Genomic DNA, 27,754 nt, shown 5'->3' with positions numbered 1-27,754 from the left:
TATCACTAGTTTTCCCAGCCACATTCATTCATATTCAGATAAAATTTTATTCGTTCATACTATCTGAGTATCATGTCTTACTAACAACAATCAGTTATTTTCAAAATAATATTATGGGAGTCTTTATCTCCCATTTCCCGAATGGGAGCAGAAATGTTTCACCCTCCCTCCCTATTTTATCCCTACTAATTTTAATTTTTAGCCATCCTTAAAAGCCACCCTTATACTCTCTTTCTATCTCTTTAAACTCCTTGCTTTGCCACTTAAAAAAAAATTATATTATTGATGAAGGCAACCAGTTAAGCAAATAAAGGATACATGAAGGAGTTCTTATGGTAGAACTTAATAAAATACAATTTGAAGGTATAAAAACAATGGATGCTATCATCCACAATACCCTTTTCTTTTTAGTAAATTTGATCTGCGTGCATTTAGGCTTATTAAAAGCTTGTTCCTTACTGACTCCAAAAAGCCCTGTTCATTTTCTTTGCATCCATAGGATTATTATGTCTGAATACCAAGCCTTGTTTTGTTATTTCATAATTCCCTAAAGATTTCTCTTAGCTTAGCAAATCCTTTCACATTTGTGCTCAAAGAAACCAGACATTTCTGTTTTTTTCAATCTGAAAAAAAAAATAATTTTTTTCAATAGGCACACTACATATAGCCTTTCAAAATGATTCATTTTGCTACTGTATAAACTAGTAGAACATCCCCCTCCCCCTTTCCTCTTCAAAGAAGTTTCTCTGTAAGTCTTTAGCCCACTTATTTATTAGGCAGTTGTTTCTTTGAGGATTTGTGTTGTTGGGCGATTTAATTTTTTGAGTTCCAGGTATATTTCAGATATGAGACCCTTGTCCGTTGTATGGCTAGTGAAGATCTTCTCCCAATCCATGGGCTTTCTATTGATCTTGCTAACTATGTCCTTTGCCATGCAGAAGCTCTGCAACTTCATGCAATCCCATTTGTCCAACCTTTCTTTGATTTGGTGTGTTTCTAGGTCTCTTTTAAGAAAATTTTGGGAGTTGGGTAGGTGGCTCAGTGATAGAGTGCTTGCCTTGCATGCATGAGGCCCTGGGTTCAACTCCTCAGCACCACATTAGCAAAAAGAAAAAAAAAAGCCGGAAGTGGCGCTGTGGCTCAAGTGGTAGAGCACTAGCCTTGAGCTGAAGAGCTGAGGGACAGCACCCAAGCCCAGAGTTCAGGTCCATGACTGGACCCAAAAAAAATTTAAAAAGGAAGAAAATTTGGCCTGTGCCAAGGAGACCTAGGGTTTCTCCTATTCCATCCTGTAATGTTTTCAGGTGTCTGCTTTGACTCCGAGGTCTTTGATCCATTTGGAGTTGATTCTGGTTCAGGATGATATATAAAGATCTAGCTGTAGTTTTCTACAAGTGATTAACCAGTTTTGCCATTTACTGAAGAGGCTGTCTTTCTTCCATTCTATTTTCTTTTAGCTCCCTTAGCAAAGATTAGGTGGTTATAAGTCTGTGGGTTCATTTCTGAGTTTTCAGTTCTATTCCATTCAGTTCTATTCCTGATGTCTGTTCTTGTGCAAGCTGTTTTGATTACTATGGTTTTGTAGTAGAGTTTGAAATTTGGTATTGATAATTCCTTTAGCACTGTTCTTTCTGATAAGAATCATTTTTGCTATTCGGATTCTAATGTTCTCTGAAGAGGAAAGAAGGATGACCAATAGACACATGAAGAAATGCTCAACCTTTCTAGCTATAAGATAAATGCAAATCAAAACAACACTGTGATACCACCTCACCTCAGTTAGAATGGCTATAATAAAGAAATCTAATAACAACAGATGCTGGAGGGGATGTGGCCAGAAGGGAACCCTACTGCATTTTTGGTGGGAGTGTAAACTTGTTCAACCACTTTAGAAAGTAGTATGGAGTTTCCTCAAAAGACTCCACAGAGAGCTCCCTTATGACCCAGCAATCCCACTTTTGGGCATTTATCTGAATAATCACAAACAAGACTATACTAAAGCTACCAGCACAACTATGTTTATTGCAGCATTATTTACCATAGCTAAGATATGGAACCAACCCAGATGCCCCTCAGTAGATGGATGAATCAAGAAAATGTGGTACATATACCCAGTGGAATTCTATGCCTCCATCAGAAAGAATGAAATTGCCCCATTTGTTAGGAAATGGAAAGAGTTGGAAAAAATTATATTAAGTGAAGTAAGGCAGGCCCAAAGAAACATAGGTCCCATGGTTTCCCTTATTTGTAATAACTAGTATATGTCTGAGATAAGTAGAAAAGGTCAGCTAAGATGATGTTAGGAGAAATGAACCCCGATAGGGACACAAGTGGTTTTTTCTTTTTATTGTTTCTAACATATTTATAAGGTTATTTTTTTTGTTGCTTTGTATGTCCCTCCCCCACAGTATAGCCCCTGTTTTCACTGTATTTGATGTTGGTATAATTTGTTGAGGGGAAGGGAAAAAACAAATTGTTTAAATAGGGATACAGGTGGACCCATTGCAACAATGAGAAATGCTATGTTGAAAAACAAACTTTACAACTTTGGGGGTGGGGTGGGGAGAGTGTTGTCATGGAGATGGGAGGACAGGGATGGGAGGGAAAAAACAAAGGAAGAGGCAACAATACTTGATAAGAAATACATTCATTACCTTGTTCATGTAATTGTGACCCTCCTCTGTACAGTATTCTCACAATAAAAAACTTTAAAAAAAAAGTAGAACAATTTATAGACTGTGACAGGAATTCTTTTCCTTTGTTCTATTTTCATTTATTCTTCTAGACTTAGAATGTCCTTTCTCCTTTATATATGGTTATCATCTTAGTGATTTTTTGGGGGGGGGGGTCAGTCATGGGGCTTGAACTCTGGACTTCTGGGCTTGGGCGCTATCCTTGCACTCTTAAACTAAAGCCACTTCTGGTTTTCTAGTGGTTAATTGTAAATAAAGAGTCTCACGGACTTCTCAGCCCGGGCTGGCTTTGAACCATGATCCTCAGATATCAGCCTCCTGAGTAGCTAGGATTATAGGCGTGAGCCACCCCGGCACCCAGCATCTTAGTGATTTTGGCAGTTTTTGTGATGAGTATTATTATCACAAGTAACTTCTGTTGAAATGATATTTCATGTTTTTATTTCCATACTAATATAGGCTTGTTACTAATATTAGCCATCTAATTGTTTTTTGAATTATGACTACATAATTATTTTTGAAATGTCTTTGTCTTCTTAGCCTAAATCAAATACTTCTAGAAATTGTTTTCATTTAATAGCAAGAAGATATAGTTAATCATACTCCTCAGCTCATTGCATATGTTCATCACTGGTCCATGAAAATCACTTCTTAACACTTCTTACCCTATTTATGTATTTCCTACTCCTATCCTTCTGGCTTTGACCCACATTCTCATATAATATTCTAAAACAGTATCTATTGCACTGTTCTTTTTGTTTATATTTTTATGTAAGTCTTGTTACATTTACAGGTATTTAAATTTTTTACTCAGAAAATTTCAAATTAAAAAGAGAAGGGAGAATAATAATAAAAACTGTGCTGTACTGGTCTCTCATTTTCAATAATTCATGGTTGAAATTTGTTTAGCTAATTAGTTGGTTTTGCTTTTACCTATGTCTCTTGTCCTCCTAAATTCAGGTACTAAAATTGTAATGTTCATAAATTGTGTTATACAGGGTATCTCATGTTTCCTACTGTTTGAGTTTACTTAACCTTCTGATTTAACATCTATATGTACTGCTATGATCACATTGCCTCTAATTGCTCCATAATATTTTCTGGTTGAGAGTCACCATGTCTTAACTATCCATTTTGCCCATTGAATACCACCCTGATTGCTTCAAATTCCTTCTCATCACAAAGAATACTAGTATAAACATACTAATACTTTTCTCTCCTGGAACTTTATAACCATTTCTTTAGGTTATATACTCAGGAAGAGAGTTGCTGAGTCATTTGGACACCACTCATTGGACACCAGTAAATATATGCATAATTTGACCAATTCTGTCAGATAAACACTGTGGTCAGTAAATATTCCCAATAACCTTACCAACTCTAAAGATTATCTGATTTTCTTATGTGTTCAGTCTAATGTGTATAATTCTATACTTGATTTATTTAATGTGAATTTCTTAATTAGTAATGGGTTTGAGTGTCTCTTTACATACTTACAAGGCCCATTTTACATTCTTGTGCCATTACATCTGACATGCTCCTCTTTAAGTCTATATGCCAGTATCTTAGTTTTTCTTTGAAAATATTTGTGTTCCTTAAATGTCTTGATATTTTGATCTATAAAATGATTTTTCCCCTGGGAACATGCTCTACTCTAAGATCACATGTAAATATGTATAATCTTTGTCATTTCCTCTGAGCTCATACGATAGAAGGTAGCTACAAAAGCCTCAGGCAACCTGAAAAATTACAGATAATTTATCAAATGAACAAAATGATATCTTAAGCCTGTGGTTCACCATCTTGTTCCTACTCCCCCACTCCACCAGCACCCAAAGATGGTAATTATAACTCACCACCTCTGTGATTTGGTAAAAAAGGGCAGAAAAATTACTACCCAAGCTTAGTTAGTCCCCATCTGTTTTTCAATCTCTTTACTCATGGGGATGTTTATACAGTATTAAGGCCCTGCAAATGTGAGTCCACTTTTGTCTCAGGTCAAAGAAGAATCAAAAGCAGAACTCCATAATAATTTGCTTCTAATTTTGTTCTCTTCTAGTCTTGAAGGGCTACTGCCTGAACGAAAGAGTTAGCAAGAATGACATTGTAAGGTGGTCTAGCAGAATAAAAACACTCAGGCAGGAGCTGATGCTGCAAACTTGAAGCAGGATTTCAGTGTGTGTGTGTGTGTGTGTGTGTGTGTGTGTGTGTGTGTGTGTGTGTGTGTGTGTGTGTGTGTGTGTGTGTGTGTGTGTGTGTGTGTGTGTGTGTGTGTGTGTGTGTGTGTGTGTGTGTGTGTGTGTGTGTGTGTGTGTGTGTGTGTGTCTGGGGATGGAACCCAAGGCATTGAATATAGTAAGGAAGTGATACTACCACTGAGTGACATCTCAACCCCAGAATTTCTTCTTGAGGAAAATCTTTACTTTCTTCTTAAGTCCTTTCAACTGGGTGAGGCTTACTTAGATTGTGCAGAATTATCTTTTTTTTTTTTTACTTAAAATCAGTGGATTGTGGACGTTAACGTTATCTTAAAAATATTCACAAAAGATAGGACCTTCACTCTTGCCCATTACATAATGCACATTTATGAGGAACCTAGCACCAGCTTGTTTATAAATGACCTATTTCTGGGTCAGGGTCTCTTACAGAGCAGGCCAGTTCCCTTGCTGCAGTCTATTGAAAGTCAGTCCTCAATACAAGGCTTCATAAAAAGGAAACAGTATCTTTTTGAAATAGTAAACAGGAGGAAAAATGCCACAGCAGCACTAAAATTAGATTTAACTGCATAGTTGGTAATCTGTGTATGTATAGTCTATCCAATTTGACACAGAAAAACTAGAAATCACAAAGACAAATAGTGTAACAGGCTTTTGATGGTAATTTTAATATTAATACAATTCCACATTTCAATATTATCTAATACCATTAATTGTGGCATTCAGAACACAAATTGATGAATTGATAAAAGGGGAAATGTTTATCAATATAAATTCCCTGAAGGTCCTTATTATCAGTTTCCTATAATGTATTTTCAGTGAGTCTTTTCTACAAAAAAAAGTATATCATATTCAATACGCAAAAATACATGAAAAGGCAAAGTAATTTGACTTTTATCAGTGGCACTATGGATTGAATCTAACTACCATGCACTCACGAGGCAAGCACTATACCACTTGAACAACAAATCCAGCCCTTTTTGCTTTAGTTATTTTTCAGATGGCTTCTCAGCCTAGAGCCAGCCTTAAATTGGATCCTCCTACCTTCACTTCCCACAGAAGTAAGCACTCTACCAGTAGACCACATCCCAGACTTGATGACATTTTTCTAGAGATTATTTTTTGGCTTTATATTTGGTTATTCTTTTTGTCCTTTTTTTCCTAGAGTATATTTGTTATCTATATTTGTTATACTATACATGCTACTTTCTTTTTTTATTAGTCCTGAATGGTTTACATGAATAGCTCTTTTCAGGAGTGTGTGTGTGTGGGGGGGGGGGGGAGATAATAAAAGGAGGGTCCACAGAATTATTCTAGTTTTGTCTTCCCAAAAAAGTAAATTTTACTACAATAGGCATAAGAAGATTCCTATAAAAATGGATTATCTGGATGGGTGCTGGTGGCTCACATCTGTAATCCTAGCTAGTCAGGAGGCTGAGATCTAGGGATCCACTGAGGCAGAAAAGTCTATGAGACCCTTATCTCCAAATTATCACCAAAAATGCTAGAACTAAAGGTGTGACTCTAGTCACAGTCTTGAGCAAAAATTCCAAGCAAGAGAGGTATAAGGTCCTAAATTCAAGCCCAAGTGCTGACATACACATACACAAACAAAAAGGCTTATGTTCATTTTTATATGTCTTTTCTGCTTCTCTAAGTTTAGGAATAATGAGATGCTGCTGACAGCTCAGCTCACCTCTGTTTCTATACATGTGATTGCTAGCAAGGCCCCACAGACTACTGCTCTTACCTAGTCTTATGTGTCTCCTATTGCATGGGCAGCTAAGATCTACTTTTACTGATTTTAGAGTGTAAAGATAAAACCTGCATCTTAATTCTGTTGAAAACTGTTTTATTTTCGTTATCAAGGAAGGAAAGGAATAAGGAGGGAGGAAGAAGAGAATAGAGCAAATAAATCAAGTAATTGCCTTGCTACTAGAAAAACCCACAATTCAAAAAGCAATAATTGAGTAAAAGACATCAAACAACCGGGAAGGATCTATTAAAGCCAGCCAATTTTTAGAAAGAAAGATTTATGTCAAAGATGAAACTAGAGGGAGTATAAGAGGCTACACATTATGAGAGCTTATGAAAGTATAAAAAGGATTAAAATGAAAAGAATGGAAATAATAAAATGATTAGAGATAATAACATGTGTGTAGATAAATATAGATATACTTAAAAACCAAAATAATGGAAAATATGAACATTTAAATATCAAACTCAAATAAAATAGAAGACAAGTTCAATCATATGGAAGAGTCACACCTTAGGACAAAGAAAACTGTTCTACAACTGTCAGTACTGTGACTCATCTCATACCATTACTTGACTATAAGAATGGCCAAGAACTGATTTTAAAAAATCATGCCTGTATCTGACTTATCAATACAAAAATTTAATGTCAGATTCCCCTGTCACAATTGTCATTTAATACTGTGCTGAGGAATCAACCAAAAGAAAAATTAATATAGCTAAGCTCAAATCACAAGCTGTTTTTTAAGAACTAAGTTTCTGATTGAATTGGAGAGCATTCACTTAATATATACAACTGGAGTAAGTAAAACTCTTTTAAATTGTAAAAATCCAAGTGAAAATAAGGCACTAGGCAAATCCAAGTAAAATATTTATATCAGACATGAGGAATTCAGTCCACATTAAATGAAATTAACACTTTCATATTAATGCAGGGTTACCTCACAGGAAATAAAATGATTATGTATATATACATCATAAAGGATGCATTAAAAATGATTATGTATATACATCATAAAGGATGCATTAACTTGGGAAACAGAAACAATGCAAGTTGTTTAAAAATAGTCAGAAATAAAGCTATATTTGGAAATTTTATTCATTCTCCTCAGTCAATTAACACATCAGTCTGATTTGAATAGAAGGAAGGTAAGAGGAAATAATGAAAGCATTTACACAAAAGATAGGAACAGGTCTGGGAATGTGGCTTAGTGGTAGAGTGCTTGCCAAGCATACATGAAGACCTGGGTTTGATTCCTTATTACCACATAAACAGAAAAAGCCCAAGTGGCGCTGTGGCTCAAGTGGTAGAATGCTAGCCTTGAGCAAAAGAAGTGCAGGGACAGTGCCCAGGCCCTGAATTCAACCCCCAGGACTGGCAAAAAACAAACAAACAAACAAACAAGATAGATACATTGCAAAGATGACTGTTGTCAGGACTAACATTTAACCTTATACTGACGGAAAATAGCCCAGGTATGGAGAAGATGGACTTCATACTATACAGGTGCAGAAAACATAACTATGTACTGAAACTCAGCACCCAAAATAAAAATCACAGAGAGAGGCACATGATTACTCTATCCATATAAATAAGGGTCATGTGTACCAAAACAGCTTCTACTTAATCTCTGGTGCCCAAATGCATATTGTTTATATTATGTATTAGTCTCATGTGGCATAACAGATTCTTTGAATGAAAGAATAAGAGGTCACTATGGTTTGAGCACCTACTGGTAGGAGATGAGAGCAGAAAGCCAATGATAGCCATTGGACCTTCTTTTTCTGATTTTTTTTTTTCCTGTGAAAATACCATACAGAAGTGTTAAAATTACGTGGGCAAGGTAGTGAGTACGTTTCTTATATCAAGCATTGTTGCCTCCTCGTTTCTTTCCCCATCCCATCCCTTCCCATTTCCTCCTACCCCATCGGCCAAAGTTGTAAAGTTCGTTTTTCGACATAGCATCTTGTACATCTCATTGTTGCAATGGGTCAATCTGTATCCCTATTTAAACAATTTGTTTTTTTCCTCCCCCTCCCTAAATTATACCAACATCAAATACAGTGAAAATAGGGGTTATACCGTGGGGAAGGGACATACAAAGCAACAAAGAAATCATCTTATAAATATGTTAGAAACAATAGAAAAAAAAATATTTGAATCCTTATTTGGGGGTTCATTTTGCCTAACATCAACTTATCTGACCGTTTCTACTTGTCTCAGACCACGGGATCTATGTTTCTTTGGGCCTGGCTTACTTCACTTAACATAATTTTTTCCAAGTCTTTCCATTTCCTAACAAATGGGGCAATGTCATTCTTTCTGATGGAGGCATAGAATTCCATTGTGTATATGTACCACATTTTCTTGATCCATTCATCTACTGAGGGGCATCTGGGTTGGTCCCATATCTTAGCTATGGTAAATAATGCCGCAATAAACATAATTGTGCTGATAGCTTTAGTATGGCATTGGACCTTTTTTTGTTTGTTTTGTTAGTGGTTTGTTTGTTTTAGCATAGTAATGATATAATCTGACTGCAATTTAAAAAGCTTCATTCTAGCTACTCCATTACAAAAATTAAGTATAGAGAAAGGAGTAAGCTGGAGGAGGTAATTTAGAGCTAAGCACCTTGTAGGCCCGAGATAGTGTTGAGAAGGATGAGACAAAGTTGATGTTTGGTTAAAATTTACACATAAATCAGCTAAATCCCTGGTACATTGGAGTGCGAAGGAGAAGACTCAAGGAGGAAAAGGTATAACATGTTATCTAGGAAAATGAGAAATTGAGTGGGACTAGGGCAATGTAGTGTGATTGCCTGAAAGCATAAAGAGCCTACTGGAGTTCATCATGATTTGAAAGTGACCTGGTTCCATAGATAGTTATAGGTTCTCTCCTGCTATGTTCATTTTTTAGGCCTCATGAAGTCTGAATAGAAATGTATGAGTCATGACTGGAAATGTGCTTTATTAAATAAAAGAGCTAAAGATACCACAGTTAATGAATGGGCTTGTATAAATAAGACACATATCTGCTTATTCTTCTTTTTTTTCAAGGTATTGGAGAACATGGTTTCATATATCCATTCTAGACAGCAAATATGAAAGCATCCAGTGACTCTGGGAAAACAGGCCTATTATTGTTGTTGTATAGCTGCTAGAAATTTTAAGATACATTTCAACTATAAAATTGAAGTGACTGGTAGATAATAATCATTTTTTAAGATACAAATGCATTTCCGAGTATTTATTATATACAGTATTTAAAATTAAGCATTCTTTATTTTAACCTTAATGTAATATGTAAATCTGTTTATATGAATTATTTATGTTTCTGAACATTTACAGCTTTTTTAAAAGCTTGAAATTTTTAGTATGTAAAAACTTCATGGAACTAGCACTTAGGAAAGAGTCAAATGCATAACCAACAAAATTGAGTATCTTGATAGCAATTCAAATAGCAGAACAGAACATAAAAAATAAGTAAATTGAAAAATGTCAAAGGACTAATCAAACATATATAAAAATGTGAATAATCAACAAGCTATAATCAGTAGCAAAGTATGCATCTGAATAGAATGCATCAGAATACAACCACAAGGCATAATAGAAGAGGCAGTTAAGACGGCAAATGAATATACCACACGTTCTCTAAACAGCCTTGTCTGAATCACTCTGAATTCTTTGTAAGAGCTACTTATAGGAAATATACACAAATCCAGAAACAACTCTACAATGAAGCTTTTCACTAGTGGTGCTAAATTACTGCCTTTATTTAATGAGAGACTAATACATACAGTTTTCTACAGCTTTCACTCATGAGTTCATTGAACACTGTGACTGAGAACAAGATTGTGCTTCATTCACTCTGAAGGAATAAATGTAAGATTAAAAGTTATCATTATAACTGTGTATTTCATGCATATAACTGTATATTTCATCCTTTGGTAAACTTTCTACAGATCTATGTTACAATTCTGAGGAAAGAAAGCTCTGAAATCACAAAATTCTTCTTCTGACAATTCATTTAGTGTAAAAACCTAAAGGGGAAGTGTTAAGACTCCACTTGATATCCTAATGAACTAAAATCTATTACTGTTCTTTATTTATATCAAAAGGTAAATATTCACTACCAGTGCAACAGCAGTACTCACAAGGCAATATGTTGGAAATGATCTGTACAACTCAGATTGGGGAGATGGATTAAGGGATGGGGTAATAAGTTCAACAAGAAATGTACTCACTACCTTATTTTTGTAACTAACTAACCCCTGTGCACAGCACCTTGACAATAAAATTTTTCAAAAGTTTAAAAATTTGTTAGTTAATAGTGTATCAAATTGCCTTTCTAAAATCTAAAAATCCCCAAATTTCTGAATATAAATGCTGCCAAGCATTTCAAAAATAAGATATAAAATTTGTAGAATGAAACATGCCAAATGTTATTGATGGTCTTGTTTATAGAAAAAAAGGGATAGAATTTTTATTTTTTACTTAATATCTTTTGCTGCTCTTTGAATTTTGTTGCCAGAATGAATGACTTCAATAAATAAAATATGAATTTGTAGATCAATACATTACTGTATATGATGGCACTTTATGGAAAAGTTAGTTTTCTGTAACACTTAGGATATAAAGAGCATTTAGAGAATAGGAAAGGCAAGTGAAGACCATAACAGCAGAAAGAATGATGTTATAAGAGTATAAATGATGTAATCTTGGGTTGGTCTTGATAATCGTACAAATATATTTATATTTACTTTGTTATCTGAATATATTTTAATTTCTGTGCATATTAATTGAATTATTTATAACTGACAATTGTGCCTAAAAGAACTCTTTCCTTTATGCCACACTAATTAATTTTATATATTTTGTGTCATGCAAAATAAAAGACATAAAGTAAGGACACAGTACTTTGTTTTTGCTTACTTACATGCCTGCTTTAACAGGCTTAAATTTATATGACTGCTCATTTTTATCTATGATATGCATTACTGGAAGCAATTTTATGATTTTTCTAAATGCAAAATTATTGTTATACATATTTAGTTACGTTATCTATGTTACTTTTCCCCCCAGCGTTGCCAGTAAACATTATTTAACTTATTGTTATTTTGTTTTTGTTTAGTTGGCTTTTATTAGAAAGGGGTTGGTTTGGGGTTTCTAGGTTTGGGGTTATTTTTGAGTGTTTGGTTTTTTTAGATATGTTTTGCTTTTCTTTTATTTTTAGCAAAGAGTACAACCTCATTAGGAAAATTATAATAGTCATTTACTGATGTGCTAGAAAATGTTTTTAATGTTTTTATTGTAAAAATAGTATGCAGAGGGGTTATAGTTACATGAGTAAGGTAATGAGTACATTTCCTATCAAGCATTGTTACCTCCTCCTTTGTTTTTCCCCTACCATCCCTTTCCTCCCCAACTCCCCCTTCTTCTCCCCAAATTGTAAAGTTCGTTTTCTACATAGTGTCTTATACATCTCATTGTTACAATGGGTCAACCTGTATCCTTGTTTCAGCATTTTTTTTTGGGGGGGGGGGTCCGGTAGTGGAGCCTGAACTCTGGGCCTGGGCCCTGTCCCTCAGCTCTTCAGCTCAAGGCTAGCGCTCTACCACTTGAGCCACAGCACCACTTCTGGCTTTTTTCTCTTTGCTTATGTGATGCTGAGGAATTGAATCCAAGGCTTCATGCATGCAAGGCAAGTGCTCTACAACTGAGCCACCTTCCCAGCCCCTCAGCATTTTGTTATTTCCCTTCCCCTCCCCAAATTAGAAAAATGTCTTACTGTGCTATTCAGGGTTGTCTCAAACTCACGAATTCAAACCACCTTCTAGCACATGCACCATGCCAAACCACAATTGTAAAGACTCTTTGTTCCTTAACTTACGGCTTTTCTTTAGTTATTATTGTGCTTAGAAATTTTATAAACTTTCAATAACAAAATATTTCCAAGAATTATGAAATATCAACAAGTACTTTTGTTCTGTGATACCCAAATTCAATTTTAATTAAATACCTGCAGTTATGATTCTGCATGGGAGTTATTAATTAAGCATTTTTATATTTAATAAAATTTTTCTAAGTCCAAGTGTGATTTTTATCAAAAGTGGTATAAATATATTGTAACTTTTTCATTTGATGTTTATAATAAATGCACAATTTTTAAATTATATCCACAAACTCACAAGTATTGTCCATATAGGTGAATTTGAACATATAACCATTTTAGTGTGTGTGTATAAACATATTTCTATGAGATTTTTCAATTTATGTCCTATTAGTATTGTCTAAATGTTGATCCACCCAAAATTCTTACTACCCCCTACCCAGATTACCATAGTACTGAGGAAGTAATTAGATTATAAAGTTAAAACCCTCATGATAAGATCAATGTCCTTATAGAAAGAACCAAGGAATTTGTTCTCCTTTTCTTTTGTGAGGACCTGTGCTATAAACCAATCATTGAAGGCCTCACAGGTCATAGAATCTGATGTAACCTTAAGCTTAGACTTCCCACCCTCCACAATTGTGAGCAGTACATTTGTTATTTATAAATGGCATATCTAAGGTATTATGTTGCTGGAATAGATTAAGACAATAATACAAATATTTGATCCACTACCAAGGGACGGAAGGCATTAATTTTTCATTACTTTCTAATTCTGATGTGATCCTTAGGAAGGCTGGCATTCTGTTTGATCAAAGTGTACTATATAATATATTTCACTTTCATTTCAAAAAAGAAAGAAAAGCCACAATAATACTTATGTCAAACTATGTCAAATACCCTGCTACATTACTTGCCCTTTTTTACTTAAAGTGGTATGGTTATACTATTGATAAAAGACTGGTATTTTTTTGTTTTTTTTTTTTTATCTCAGATACTCAAACATGCTATATCATCACATTCAAACTGCTCAAGAGATGGTACATATTCACAGACACACAAAATAATTTTCCAAACACCATTAGTAGAAATGGCTATTTTCTCTCCAATGTTTTCTTCCTTTCGTCTTCTTCATCTTCTTTTGTCAGTCTTGGGGCTTGAACTCTGGGCCTCAGCTCTTCAGCTCAAGGCTAGCACTCTACCACTTAAGTCACAGTGCCATTTCCAGTTTTCTGGTGGTTAATTGGAGATAATAGTCTCAAGGACTTTCCTGTCCCGGCTGGCTTTGAATCACGATCCTTAGATCTCAGCCTCCTGGGTAGCTAGGATTACAAGTGTGAGCCACCAGTGCCCTGCCTTTCTTCCCTCCTTTTTTTTTTTCTTTTTTCTCTTTCTCTTTCTCTTTTTCTTTTTCTTTTTCTTTCTCTTTCTCTTTCTCTTGTCTGCCTGTCTCTCTCTCTCTCTTTCCATTTTTGCTTTTGTTAAACAAGATTTTGGTCTCCTTTCTCAAAGATCAGATAACTATGCAAATGAATTTATTTCTGAATCTCTGTTGTCTTCCATTTATAGGTTTTTGTGCCAGAATCATGCTGTTTTTGTTATTATGGCTCAGTCATACAACTTAAAGTCTAATATTATTATATTTCTAGTCTTACTCTTTTTGTTTCTGATTATCTTACCTTTTCAGACTCTTCTTTTTTGGGGGGGGAGGTGTCCGGTCGTGGGGGCTGAACTCTGGCCTGGGCACTGTCCCTCAGCTCTTCAGCTCAAGGCTAGCGCTCTACCACTTGAGCCACAGCGCCATTTCCAGCTTTTTTTTTCTGCTTATGGTGCTGAGGAATTGAACCCAGGGCCTCATGTATGCAAGGCAAGTGTTCTACCACTGAGCCACCTTCCCAGCCCCAGACTCTTCTTTGTTTCTATAGGATTAATTTTTCTAACCTGCAAAGATTGACACTGGGATTTTGATTGCATTGCATTGAATAGGTAGATTGCTTTCAGTAAAAATAGCCATTTTTACAATAATAGTTCTGCCTATCTATGAACATGAGAACTCTTTCTATTTTCTGATGTCTTCATTTTTTCCCCTCAAAGTTTTATAGTGTTCATTGCAGAGATCTTTCACTTCCTTGACTAAGTTTATACATATATAATTTTTGAGGATATTGTAAGTAGAATTGTTTCCACATTGTTTCTTTTTTTTTTGAGTTTTTTTTTTTAATTTTATTTTATTTTATTTATGAACATACTGTACAGAGGAGTTACAATTACATGGGCAGGATAATGCGTACATTTCTTACCAAGCATTGCAGCCTCCTCCTTTGTTTACCCTTCACATCCCTTCCCAGCCTCCCCCCTCCCCCCAATCCCAATCCTTCTCCTTCCCCCCCTTCCCCCCCCCCCCCCCGCACCGATGTAAAGCTCATTTTGGACATGACAACTTGTACTTCTCATTGTTGCAACAGGTCCACCTGTATCCTTAAACAACTGGTTTTTCCCCATCTCCTCCACAAGTTATACTGACATCAAATATAGTGAAAGCAGGGGTTATACTGTGGGGGAGGGACATACAAAGCAACAAAGTCCACATTGTTTCTTAACCCCTTCATTTTTGGTATATAGTAAACCTACTGATTTTATATTTTATATCCTTCTGTATTGTTGATTTTATCAGATCCCAGAGGGAGGTTTGGTATTTTTTTTGATTGGGTGCAGATTTTTGGATCTTTTAAATATAAAATAATATCTGAAAATAGGGATGATTTAATTTTTTCTTTACCTGTTTTCATGCCATCACTTTTTTCTCTTTTTAAAAATTTATTGTAAAGGTGATGTACAGAGGGGGTACAGTTACATGAGTCATGTGATGAGGGTATTTCCTTTTGAATAGTGTCACCTCCTTCCTCATTCTCTCCCAGTTTTTCCCCTCTTGACTTCCCTCCCCCCAAATATCTTCTCTTGCCTCATTGCTCTACTGTTCTTCTGGTGGGTTTTCCTTTATGGGTATTTGGTATGTTTCTCATACAGTTTTCCATATTCTTTTTAATAGAATATTTAATGTTTTCAGAATTGTTTTTATAGTCTTACCTCTTAGATGCCCTTTAAAAAATACAGCCCCTATACCCACATGACTACATGACATCTCTAAAGATCAAGGAAATGTCTAAGTTATTTTAATAAATGTATGTTCTATGCTATGCTAATATCTCATAGTTTTGAACCCATGATTCACAGGTTTGGTCTGTTATTGATCTCCCAAAGGTCTTGGGTCTTGCTTCCTTATTTTTATTCTATCTACTTCTTCTATCTTCTCTTTAATTTCTGTATTATTTCCTCAACCTGATGCAATCTCTTCATGAGACCTTCAAGTGAATTTTTGTATTTGAATTATTGGATTTTTCATTTCCAGAATTTATGTGTTGTTTTTGTTCATTTGTTTTCAGGATTTCTATATCTTTATTTGGGGAAATCACATGATCACTGAATCCTGGACTTAGATCTCTAGTCCTGATTGGCCCCATACCCTTGCTGCTGACAGGCACCCTTAAGGCTGAGTTCTCTGTTTCTACAGTGATTCTCAGGAAAAACAGGTAGTTGAGATACCAGCTGCCACCTTCTGTTTCTTATACTCTCCATTGCTTTAACTTGTCAGTTAAACTATGTGAAATCCTCTTCCTCTTCATGATCAGTTCTTATGGTGGAAAAGAGGAGAAGGAGAATAATTAATTTGACTCTAAGGCCAAAGGTTATTAATTTAAATAGTACTTCTTTAAGTATTGAGAAGTATGTCTACAATATAGAATAAAAGGCAGAATCCAGCTGCTAATGGCTCATACCTATGATTCTAGATACTTAGAAACCTGACATCCAGAGGTATATAGTGTAAAGATAAACAATAAAAAAAAAATGTCCATAAGATTCTGTCTCCAGTTAGCCACAGAAAGTCCTTCTGGACCAGCCATGAGCAATCAAGTCAAGCAAGCTCAATTCCTGAGTTCAAGGTCCAATAGAAGAAACATAAAATCTGCTTTTATGATGTTTTGAAGTGCTTTATATTGCTTTCCAAATTATTGGTTTAAATTTCTAAATTAAAAAAAATTGTATATATGACCACACAGTTGTAAAGTATGTGAGATTTCTAAATGTTCCTTTTAAATTAGATGAAGGTAACTTATACAAGATTGGTGATGGTTGTCTTGAGGCAAATTTACAGACTTCTTACAATGTCACCAGAGGCCTTTTTGTATGATCTTTAACAAGATATAACATATATAACAGTAAACTTTAAAATGTAAGGCTAGAAAGATTTAAGCTTGTATAACAAAACAAAATGGTGGCTAATAAATGAGTAGCTAATAGAAGACCCTGATTCTTGGACCTCAAGGAGAGAGTTATCCATTTTTCCCTCGGGTACTCTCAGCCATTCCATCCTAAGGGAAAGAGACACTTAAATAATTATACAGTTAACAATTTTTTCCAAATTATAACGTTTTACTACCATATTAACCATATTAACGTTTAACTGTGTGTGTATGTCAGTCATGGGCCTTGAACTCAGGGCCTGGGCTCTGTCCCTGAACTTTTACACTGAAGCCTAGTTCTCTACCACTTTGCCACAGTGAAACTTCCAGCTTTCTGGTAGTTAATTGGAGATAACAGTCCCAGGGACTTTTCTGCTCAGGCTGGCTTTGAACCATGGTTCTCAGATTTCAGCCTCCTGAGTAGCTATGATTACAGGTGTAAGCCACCTGCACCCAGCTCTGTGAATTTCTGCCAGAGATCAGCTAGCTTTTTCTATAAAAGTCCAATTAGAGCTGGACATCAGTGGCCCATGCCTTTAATGGTAAGTACATAGGACTGGGATCTGAAGGTCATCTTTTGAAGGAGTTTCTGTGAGACTGTTATCTCTATTAATCAGCAAAATGCTAGAAATGAAGCTATCAGTCAAGTAAAAGACTGCTAACCTTGAGAAAAAGATCTCAGGGACAGCACCCAACCCCTGAGTTCAAGCCCATGCACCAGCACAAAAAAATTCAGTTAGTATATATATAGTCTTTGAAGCCAGAAGATCCTATGTAGAACTATTTTGCTCTGCTGTTGTAGTGTGAATGCAACTACAGATAAACCATAAATAAACAAATATGGCTATATTCCAATCTTATTTATGGATACTAAAATCTGAATTTCATGTAATTTTTGGTGTCATGAAATATTTTTCTTTTAATATTTTTGAGCCATTTATGGAGGTAAAATAAAAAAAAAATTGGCTCATAAGCTATTGAAAAACAGGTGGCAGCCTGGATTTGGTTTGTAAGCTGAAGTTTGCCAACTCCTAGGTAGTTTAATCTACTAGCTGGAGAAATCTGCCACAGTGATACTGTGTGTGTGTGTGTGTGTGTGTGTGTGTGTGTGTGTGTGTGTGTGTGTGTGTGTGTGTGTGTGTGTGTGTGTGTGTGTGTGTGTGTGTGTGTGTGTGTGTGTGTGTGTGTGTGTGTGTGTGTGTGTGTGTGTGTGTTCCTGACACATTAACTCAGGGTTTGGATGCTGTTCTTGAGCACTTTTTGCTCACTTAAACCACAGTTCTATTTTTAGCTTTTTGGTGGTTAATTAAAGATAAAAGTCTCATGGTCTTTCCTGCAAGGGCTGACTTTGAACTACAATCATCAGATCTCAGACTCTTAAGTAGGTTACAGACATGAGCTACCAGCACTCAGCTAGCAATGTATTTTTTAAATTCTTCTAGTAACAAATCTGTCAGACCATACCAAAGTCGTTTTTTTTTCATACCAAGTTCTTATGACCTGAGCTAACACCTAAGTATAAACCATATTCAGTTTGTTACCAGTAAGTACAATGCAATCCCCTAACATTGCTTCTTTGTCCTACTTCATAGTCACTCACAGCAGTAAATCATATTGCAATACAGCTTACTATAATACAGTGTGGTACTAAAGAAATAAAATAGATGAGGACACCAAAGTGTAGTGCTTATTCTACCACTAGTTTAGTCAAGTTTCTCAAATGTCTAAAGCCCTATGTCTTCTTCATTTGCTCAATTATTAAGAGGTTATATAGGGCATGATTAATTAAACAGCACTTTAAGCAATGAGAACACTGGAGGATAGTCTTAGGAGAATATCACTATGGCTCAGGAGCTATGTGCATATGACCATATAAAATGATGCTTATTGAAGTGAACTCCAAGGAAATAGAAACAAGGGTGTTTTTTTGTTTATTGTACCATTTGCAACTATTTATTCTTTCTTCTTTCTTGCTTGCTTGCTTTCTTGCTTTCTGCTTGCTTTCTGCTTGCTTTCTGCTTGCTTTCTTTTTCCTTTGGTTTATTCCCTGATGTCACTGTGTTTGAATTCTGAACCCTTTGTCTTGTAAATAAGATTATCTGATTTGGGGAAGGGAAGAGGAATCACAGAAACAGTGGGACAAAAGGTGAACCAATTCAACAGTGATACTCACTAGACACTACATTGGAAAGTACTTGGAGGAGAGGGAATTTGAGGAGGAGTAGGAGAAAATGAGGGAGGGGGGTAACACTTCAAAAGAAGTCTACTCATTACTTATGTAACTGTAATCTCTGTGTGTCATCTTTACAATAAAATTTAAATTTAAAATAAAAAAGGGAAAAATGTTTAAAGAGGTTATATGGTTAACTAGAATAGATATGAAATTACTGGTATAATGAAAACACTTTACATTACTAGTGACATTTACCTTGATTGCCATTGTGGTGATGGTTGTACTACATTATTACACTATAGATGTCTGGAAGGGCTTCATACACATGTTGATACATCACTTTTGAAAACTAATATAGATTATCATACATAATTTTCTCTAAGCATTTTGCCTTCATTATCTTCATATTTTAAATAACTCTTACCTGTTCACTATGGTAGTTCTTCTGCCTCATTATTTACTAATCATACTATGAAATTGTCTAATTTTATTGTACATTTAATTTGCATATAATTTAATTTACATATAATATAAGGTAATATGCATTTTTCTTTATCACTACTATTTGAAAGCAGAGACTTTGTCACTGCTATATTCTTAGCTCCCCAAACAGTTTCTTAGAATGTGCTTGGTCTCATAAATTGGCTAAATCATCCAAATCATTAACAGAAATAATCCCATATGTTCACTTGCCTTGAATTGTTAAATCTCATTACAAATAAAATATTTAAATGCATGAAGTAATATGTAGGCTTTAAAAGAAATCTATTTTATACAACTTTACTAAAATATGTCTGTCCACAATTCCCTTGAGGGTCCATGAATCCTGTTTTTAACATATTGAATAGTTTTCAATAATATCAAAGGTTTATACTATTCAAAATTATGATCTTCAAAATTACTGTTTAGGAAAAAAGAATAGGAGAAGCAAAAGTTTATTACAAAGTTGATACAAGAAAAGATACAGCCAAAGAAAGAGGTGCTGCAGTGCACTGTGAGGGTCTTTAGTTAGGTCATTTTTGATTGTCTGTTCCTTGTTTTGTGGAATTTATTAATTGACTGTCTCTTTCTCAAACTAGGGTTTAAATTTTTTGGGTGAGGGAAGGGAATAGCCCTTGGTTTTCATATCTGTGTTCTATCTTACCTATTCCCTGGCCTTGTATCTTTGTGTTTCTCTGTCTATCACGTAATCTTAAGTGAGGTTTCTTTTACATACACAACACCCAACAAAACCAAACCTGACTTTAGTGGGGCAAAGGTCTCATCTTCTTGTAAATGTTTCAGGCTAAGTCAGGTCACAGAGGTGTCTTGACTATTGTATTTGTTGCCTAAGCACATGGCTGTATATTGGCCCTTGGAACACTGTGGGATCTAATTGAATAGCTGAATGAAATTGTGAAAGCTAGGTTTAGGGGACTAAGACATACTTGGAATTGTATGGGGGTAGAAGCTATGTTGTAACATCATTAGTAACTTTATGGACAAGAGTGATTCAAAGGAAAATCTCCCATAGATTCATAGCAGTAGCTAGAAGACGATGATTGGAGGCCTTGTTTTCATTTTGGAGGTAACAACCCCGAAGATACTTGAAAATTTTATTGTTGTAGGAGTAGTTAAAAGTTGAGCCCTGTAATATCTGTGCCATGGACTTTAAAGCTAGTTTCTAGTTTGGATAAAATGTCTCTGCTCAGGAGTGAGATCAGACAGTAAGGCAGTATCAGGAAAGAGTGAGTAAGACAAGCTGAAGAGTAAAACAGCTCCATCAGGAGATGTCCATCAATTCCTGTAAGAAGGATCCAGGACTGAAAAAATATGTCTAAAAGATGGTAATTAAGGCAGCATATGAAGTTTTCATATGTATCAAGAAGGTAATTTTTATCTCTTGCAACATTTAAGGATTGCTAGATGAAGAACATGGGTACCCCTGAACCCTATAAGTCAAGCTGCAGGAGGTTTCTCCTGACTAGGGTGAATACACACAGCCTGAGCATTCCTGATGAATAGAGTTGGCAACTACTGGGCTAAGTCCTCAGCAGGTAGCCTTTTTTCTGTCCTCAATGCCTCCTTCTGTTTTTGAGACCTTTAAAGCTATTTTTAGTAAGGCTAGAAAAACAGTTGGGGAGGAGGGGCTTGTTTTAATTTCCTAAGCTTTTGTCTAATGTTTCACAAGGATTGGCTGATAAAATGCAGCAAGAACTGCTAGGCCAACCAACTTGTAGCTCAGAGATTAGGGTAATGTATTTGCATAAGGCCTCCCTAGACTGGAGGGCTGGATTTTCATTGGGATCTTGAGTTTAACAGATTTAATTACGGCCCTATGCATGCCCTCTAAGATTCAAGGAATCATCTGATTTTTTTTTTAATCTCTGCCCTACATAATCCTCCTTGGTAATCCCATTTAGGGTTCCCCCTGGGGAGAGCATCTCTTCCAAGGGTTTCAAGTATGAGCCTAGGCCTTATCTAGTGACCAAATTCAGTATCTTTTTTCATGGGTACAACAAATGTTTAAGACATCCCAAATGTCATGCCAGGAAAAATCAAAGGGCACTGTTAGGGTTTTTGAATTCCTTAATAAACTGGAGGGGCCTTGGCTGAAAGAGCCTGGCTCAGATCTTATCTAGGAAAGGATACATGCTAACCAAAAGGAATAGAAATTGAGAATTATCTTCATGTAGAGAGGCAGATGGCTATAGACAACTGGGAGAAGAAGGGCTTAAAGGAAGGGCAAATTCCTTTGGAAAGTTGGGAGAAAGAAGGGGTCTCTGGGAAGGGGTCTCTGAGCAATGGAAGAAGGGAGGTTAGAGATGGATTTAGACCTTGCTATTGAGGAAGAGAGTTAAAAACCATCTAGACTATCAAGAGAATCTTTGGTTTCGGGGAACAGGCCAGTCACATTTAACAACACTCCTGGTAGACCCCATCCTGAGAGAGAGACTGGAAGACTGGATATATGGAACCGGGTCCATTTGGAGGAGTTACACTAGATATCAAGTTGTAAATGTTTTGTTAAGAAAGCTATTTGAAGCCAGACTATTCAGTCTGGCAGTATGTAAACCAGCCATGCCATATGACTGAGTCGTTCTTTAGGCTTTTGACGATCAAATTTAGCCCAGTGTTGAAGACTGATGCTATGTCTTGTCCCATGTTGGGGGTAGGGGACCAGTTCTTGCATCCTAAGTCTCCTTGATTTGTCCCACTGGGGAAAAAGGGGACTTAAATATCTGCTAGAGACAAGATGGCAGAATGCTGCCTTTGATGCCATGTCCTGTCAGCCAGTAACCCCAAAATCTAAGTGAAACTTTCAAAGATGAAAGGATCCCCAGAGTGTAGCCCTCAAAGTTGAAGGGGCTCAAAACATGAAGTCAGGGTGTACAGACATGGCCAGACCTAACCAAAACAGGTAAGTATGGGGGACTAGGAACAAGAGGCAAGGAGGACTCAACACCACGTATCAAGACTCCTTCCACAGGAAAGGTGTAAGCCTTCCCAAAACAAAGATGCTATAGTCCAAGGAGAATTTGGAAAGTATAGAAGCAGGGCCTTCTGCAGCTTGCAACTTTTAAGAGAGTAAACTCCTTCCCTCTAATTTTTGGGTGTTACTGTAATGTGGGTCCAGAGACCCACAATTTTAGGAGTAGGTCTTTCACCTCCAAGGGCAATGGGTTCCAGATATTGGAGAGGAGGAAAGCTCAGGGTCTTACCAAGCAGTTGCCCAGGTCAGAGACTCAAAATTGCCTCTCCATTTAAGTACTGTATTACTGAAAGTCCTGATCAGAAAAGGAAATACACTTTCGAAGTCTCCCCAAATAGGCTGCCTCTTTCTCACACTGTGGTTTAAATTTTGCAAGCTTGGGAACAATGTGAGTTCTCCGTTCTCATATCTGTCATCCACCTGGCCTTGGGTCACTTCCTCATCCCACTTGGACCTTATTATTTCTGGTCTGCCAAGTATCCTGAAATGGGACTTTCTCCACAGGCATAAAATTAGTAAGTAATTTGTATTAGATTCTAAATAAGACTTGATAAAAATCTGAAATTTTCCTTGTATATGAACTTTAAAACACACAAGATATCTGTCCAAAATTAGTAAATTTACCCACTCTTTCCTTTTTAACAGGACCAAGAGCACAGAATATTTTTCTTCATCAGTCCACAGTATCCTGATACATCTCTAACAGAGAGGAATGACCACCTTGGCAGATGGCCACAGAGAATGTCAACAATTTTTTGGAGGCAAGCAATGAAATATTTGTGCTATCCTCTATTCTATTATTAAGTGTAAAAATAAGTACATTTTCCTCTGCTTCAATGAAAAGTAGTTGTCTTTAACAGAAATTTATATATGCATAGATGTTTCTGTCTTTCTTTAGCACTGCTAATAAGACATTATTAAATCTCCAAATAAAAAAATAAGCATTTTAGTAACAAATTAAGTACCCATATTTGAAAACAGGTCTTTTTGAGTCTATCTTGGACATCCATGTCATAGATTAACAAATATTAAATACACTGGGAGATTAGTTTTATATGTATTTTAGGATTATCTATGCCATTTATTGTGCTATATTTTTTAGCTTACATCATTCCAACTGTTTTAAGTCTATAATAAAAATTATGAAATGCTCCAAAATCTTTTCATGCTTTATAAAACTTTATATTTTGTGAGACTGCTGTATCAAAAGATTTCATTGAAGTTTTAGCTAATTTCATGACAGCTTCTGTTGCATCCTGATGAGTAGTTAGACAAGCATTGCAGACCAGAGCACCATCCTGAAAATTGAAATTAATTACATTACCCTTTGAAGGAAATGTCTGCTTAGAAAGAAATTTACTATATTTAAAAGAAATCCATAATCTGCTACCTTTTCCACATTCATGAAAAACAGACTTAAGTAGATGAAAATGAACTGAAATAATAATCTCTTAAAATTTTAAGTAAGATGCAATAAAATTGAATTTTTCAAAAGATTTCATATAATTATAGAGCTGTAGATAATCTTAAAATTTTCTCATCTAATTCAACTCACAGGCCTGAGGTCATGTAGCAAAAATGTCTACTATTTAAGTCATACATAGAGGAATACTTTCTGTAAGTAAAGGAGACTATAAATGTTTAAAAAGCTGAGTTTTCTTTCTAGAAACAGAATTAATTCTTGCTTCTCTGTGGGGAAAATTTAATCTAATTACATTCAATTTATTCTCCAACATTTTGGACAGCAAGTCCTGAACACCAAAGAAAAAGCAGCTTCCCTCCTGGTGGTAACAATAGCATGGTTATGCAGTCACTGGCTTTCTGAAATCAAAAAGTGGTTACTCACCAGCTGCCTTCTGGCACAGACACACCTCAGTCTTTCTGAACTGTTAGTAATGTACGCCTTCAATTTGTAGGTATCTTCTAAGAAATTGGTCCCATTGCTTGCTTCAGAGATCTAATTTGGAAAATTAACTCTCTCCAACAAGACAGTCTTTCTTTTTTTTAATACTTTTTTTATTGTAAAAATACTGTACAGAGGGGTTATACTTACGTGAGCAAGGTAATGAGTACATTTCCTATCAAGCATTGTTACCTCCTCCTTTGTTTTCCCTACCATCCCATACATTCACTAACTGTTTCTAAAACTTCTTTTCTAGAATTATGCTTTTTAAATTATTTATATTTATTATATTTATATTTTCATAGTTTGATATAATCACTTTGCTATTTTAATACTAAAATTTGACTTTCTTAATAAATAACAAGTTACTATAAACCATGTATTTCCATAAGCTACCTAATAGCAAATTTCTGCCTGTGATATTTTATTTTATTTTATTTTATGTTTTGCCAGTCCTGGGGGTAGATTGAACTCAGGGCCTGAGTACTGACCCTGAACTACTTTTGCTCAAGGCTAGCACTCTACCACTTGAGCCACTGTACTACTTTTGGCTTTTTCTGTTTATGTGTTATTAAGGAATTGAATTCAGGTCTTCGTGCACACTAGGAAAGCATTCAACCATTAAGCCATATTCCCAGCCTGTCAGTTATGTACATTCCTTATTTGGGAGTTCAGTTACTCAATAAACATCTATATCCAATAACCTTAATTTATATTTCTTTCACATTTGTTAAGAATCCAACTTCATTAACTTCATTTATGTTTTAGTTTTTTAATATAATGTTTTATTGTTACTATAAAGGTGATGTACAAAGGCATTACAGTTACATAAGTAAGGTAAAAAGTATATATTTTTGGATAATATCATCCCTTTTCTTGTTCTCTCCCAGCTTTTCCCTCCCACCCCCACCAACAACTTGTATAGTTCATTTTCAACATAGTGTCTAGTGAGTACCACTGCTGTATTTGTTCACCTTTTGTCCCCGCATTTCTGTTCATTTATTTTTAATTATGTCATTAATAAGCCACAGAGACATAATTCTAATCAGAAATGCTGGCTGACTATTAATTTCTTGTCATTTTAGGATTGTTTCTAATTTATATCAGTAAAAACTTTTAGGAGGTAGAAAGTAAAAAAGGTAGCAATAAACTTGATATCTCTGAATATAAATTCACAGGACAGATTAAGACTGATTAACTGCAACTATACTATTTGCCAGCTCTGTGACCTTGGACAAATTTCAGAGTCTTCTTGATCCCAGTACCTGTTATCATTAAACTGTGGGTTTCTGTGTGCTGATGGTTCCTGCTTGTCATCTTAACTACTATAGATGCAGAGATAAGAGGATCTAGATTTTCAACCAGCCTGGACAGAAGCCTAAAGTGGCGGTATGGCTTAAACAGTAGAATTGAACCTTGAACCTTGAGCAAAATGCCCTGGGTTCCAACCCCAGTAATTGCACTAAATAAATAAATAAAATGTAGGTGTTAATAATATGAATATTTAAATGGGTTAGATATTATAAATAAAAACCATAGGTACTGTGCACTTAATTGCCTAATATATAATTCAACCAATAGATAATATCATATCATACTTTTATAAAGTAATTGAAAATGGTAAACTCAATTCTGATATATTAATCACATATATTAATGCTAAATATCATATAATGTACATTATGTGTCTCTTGTACTGCTACCAAACCTTTTCACATTGGAGTGTCTCAAAAAAGAAGCTTAAAATTCATGTTTAAAAATAAGGAAATGTGGAAGTGGCTCTGTAGCTCAAGTGGTAGAGCGCTAGCCTTGAGCTGAAGAGCTGAGGGGCAGCGCATAAGCCCAGAGTTCAAACCTCACGACTGGCAATAAATAAATAAATAAATAAATAAATAAATAAGGAAATGTGCCAGGCATTAGTGGCTCATCTATAATCCTGGCTACTCAAGAGGATGAGATCTGAGGATTATAGTTCAAAGCCAGACCAGCCAGGAAAGTGTGAGACTCTATCTCTAATTAACAGAAAGCCCAAAGTAGAGCTGTCAGATGGCAGGATACTCACCTTGAGCAGAATTCAATGACAGCTCAACATAAATAACAAATGTTATTTGTCTAGACATTGCCATTAAGAAACATTATTAAGTGGGCTGGGAATGTAGCTCAGTGGTAGAGCGCTTGCCTTGAATGCATGAGGCCCTGGGTTTGATGCCTTAGCACCACATAAGCAAAAAGAAAAAAACCACAAGTGGCACTGTGGCTCAAGTAGTAGAGTGCTAGCCTTGAGCTGAAAAGCTGAGGGACAGCGCCCAGTCCCAGAGTTCAGACCCCACGACGGGACCCCCCCAAAAAAAGAAACATTATTAATTATTTTTGTTAAACTGAGTTTCATGTACATTACAAATTTTATTAGAAATCTTAGGGATTTCACAGTCACTGAAATCTGAACTTTATATTTGCCACTATTATTTAAAAATTATTTAGGGCATAATGATTTGAATAATCTTATTAAGTAATATTTTTACATATGCACTAATCAGATTTTATTTAACCTGAACATTAAGTTGGTATTTCTCTTGAAAAATTAAAGTAAAAAAGGCAAGTTTTTTTTCTATATTAGTTTCTTACATTGCTATAACAGATTACTACAAACTTGAACTAAAACAGGAACTGCTTTCACAGTTCTACAGGTTATACATCCACAAGTAAGTGTCAGTAAGACTATGTTCTTTAAGCTTATAGAGAAGTCTTTCTGTTAGATTTCAGTGTTGACATTCTTGGGCCTCCTGTAGTTTATAGACAAACATTTTCAATCTCTAAATCTCTCCTATGTCTCATTCTTCTATGTGTATACATGTTTATCCTCCTTGTAAAGACACGTCAGAATGTATGAGGGCCATAATTCAGTATATCATCTTAACTTCAGCAATTACACATGCAAAAATTATACAATATTTCCAAATATGGTCACTTTCATAGATACGTGGTTGTTAGAAGTTGAATTTGTATATCTGTAAGTAATTTTCTTAGTCTTTCTGCATGGTTAAGCTTATAACAAATATGCAGTCTTGTTTGAGCACTTCAAGAAAATAATTTTATGTATATTGTCTTCTGTTTGAGCTTCTGAAAGCAAAGTAAGTACCACTGTAAAACCCTACTGTCAGGTCCTTATGATTTTATGCTCTTGAATGAAGTACATAAAATTTCCAAAACATTTTTTCCTGCTTCAAATTATTCTTGGTATATAGTAGACATTCAATAAATACTTTGGAACCAATAGAAAGATGGTATATGAAGCCCATCTGCTTGAGAGAGCATTCAGTAGGAAAGCTCTTGAAAAATGAGGTAATTCTT

At 35.5% G+C, this 27,754-nt stretch overlaps 1 protein-coding gene across 6 annotated transcripts in view; it reads left to right on the top strand.

Annotated features, from left to right (window-relative positions):
* Positions 1-27,754, top strand: part of Mbd5 (methyl-CpG binding domain protein 5) — a 338,624-nt gene that overhangs the window by 128,414 nt on the left and 182,456 nt on the right. For all 6 annotated transcript variants that reach the window (XR_011372200.1, XM_070023512.1, XM_070023527.1 and 3 more), the window contains exon 3: positions 23,146-23,261. The gene's annotated coding sequence lies outside the window, so the exon portion shown is untranslated. The remainder of the gene's footprint in view (positions 1-23,145; positions 23,262-27,754) is intronic.

The sequence above is a fragment of the Dipodomys merriami genome, unplaced genomic scaffold (genome assembly GCF_024711535.1).
Source record: "Dipodomys merriami isolate MVZ:Mamm:240054 unplaced genomic scaffold, mDipMer1.0.p SCAF_1, whole genome shotgun sequence".
NCBI lineage: Eukaryota > Metazoa > Chordata > Mammalia > Rodentia > Heteromyidae > Dipodomys > Dipodomys merriami.
The sequence above is the reverse complement of the archived record's forward strand: the minus strand, read 5'-3'. Positions and strand labels throughout refer to the sequence as shown.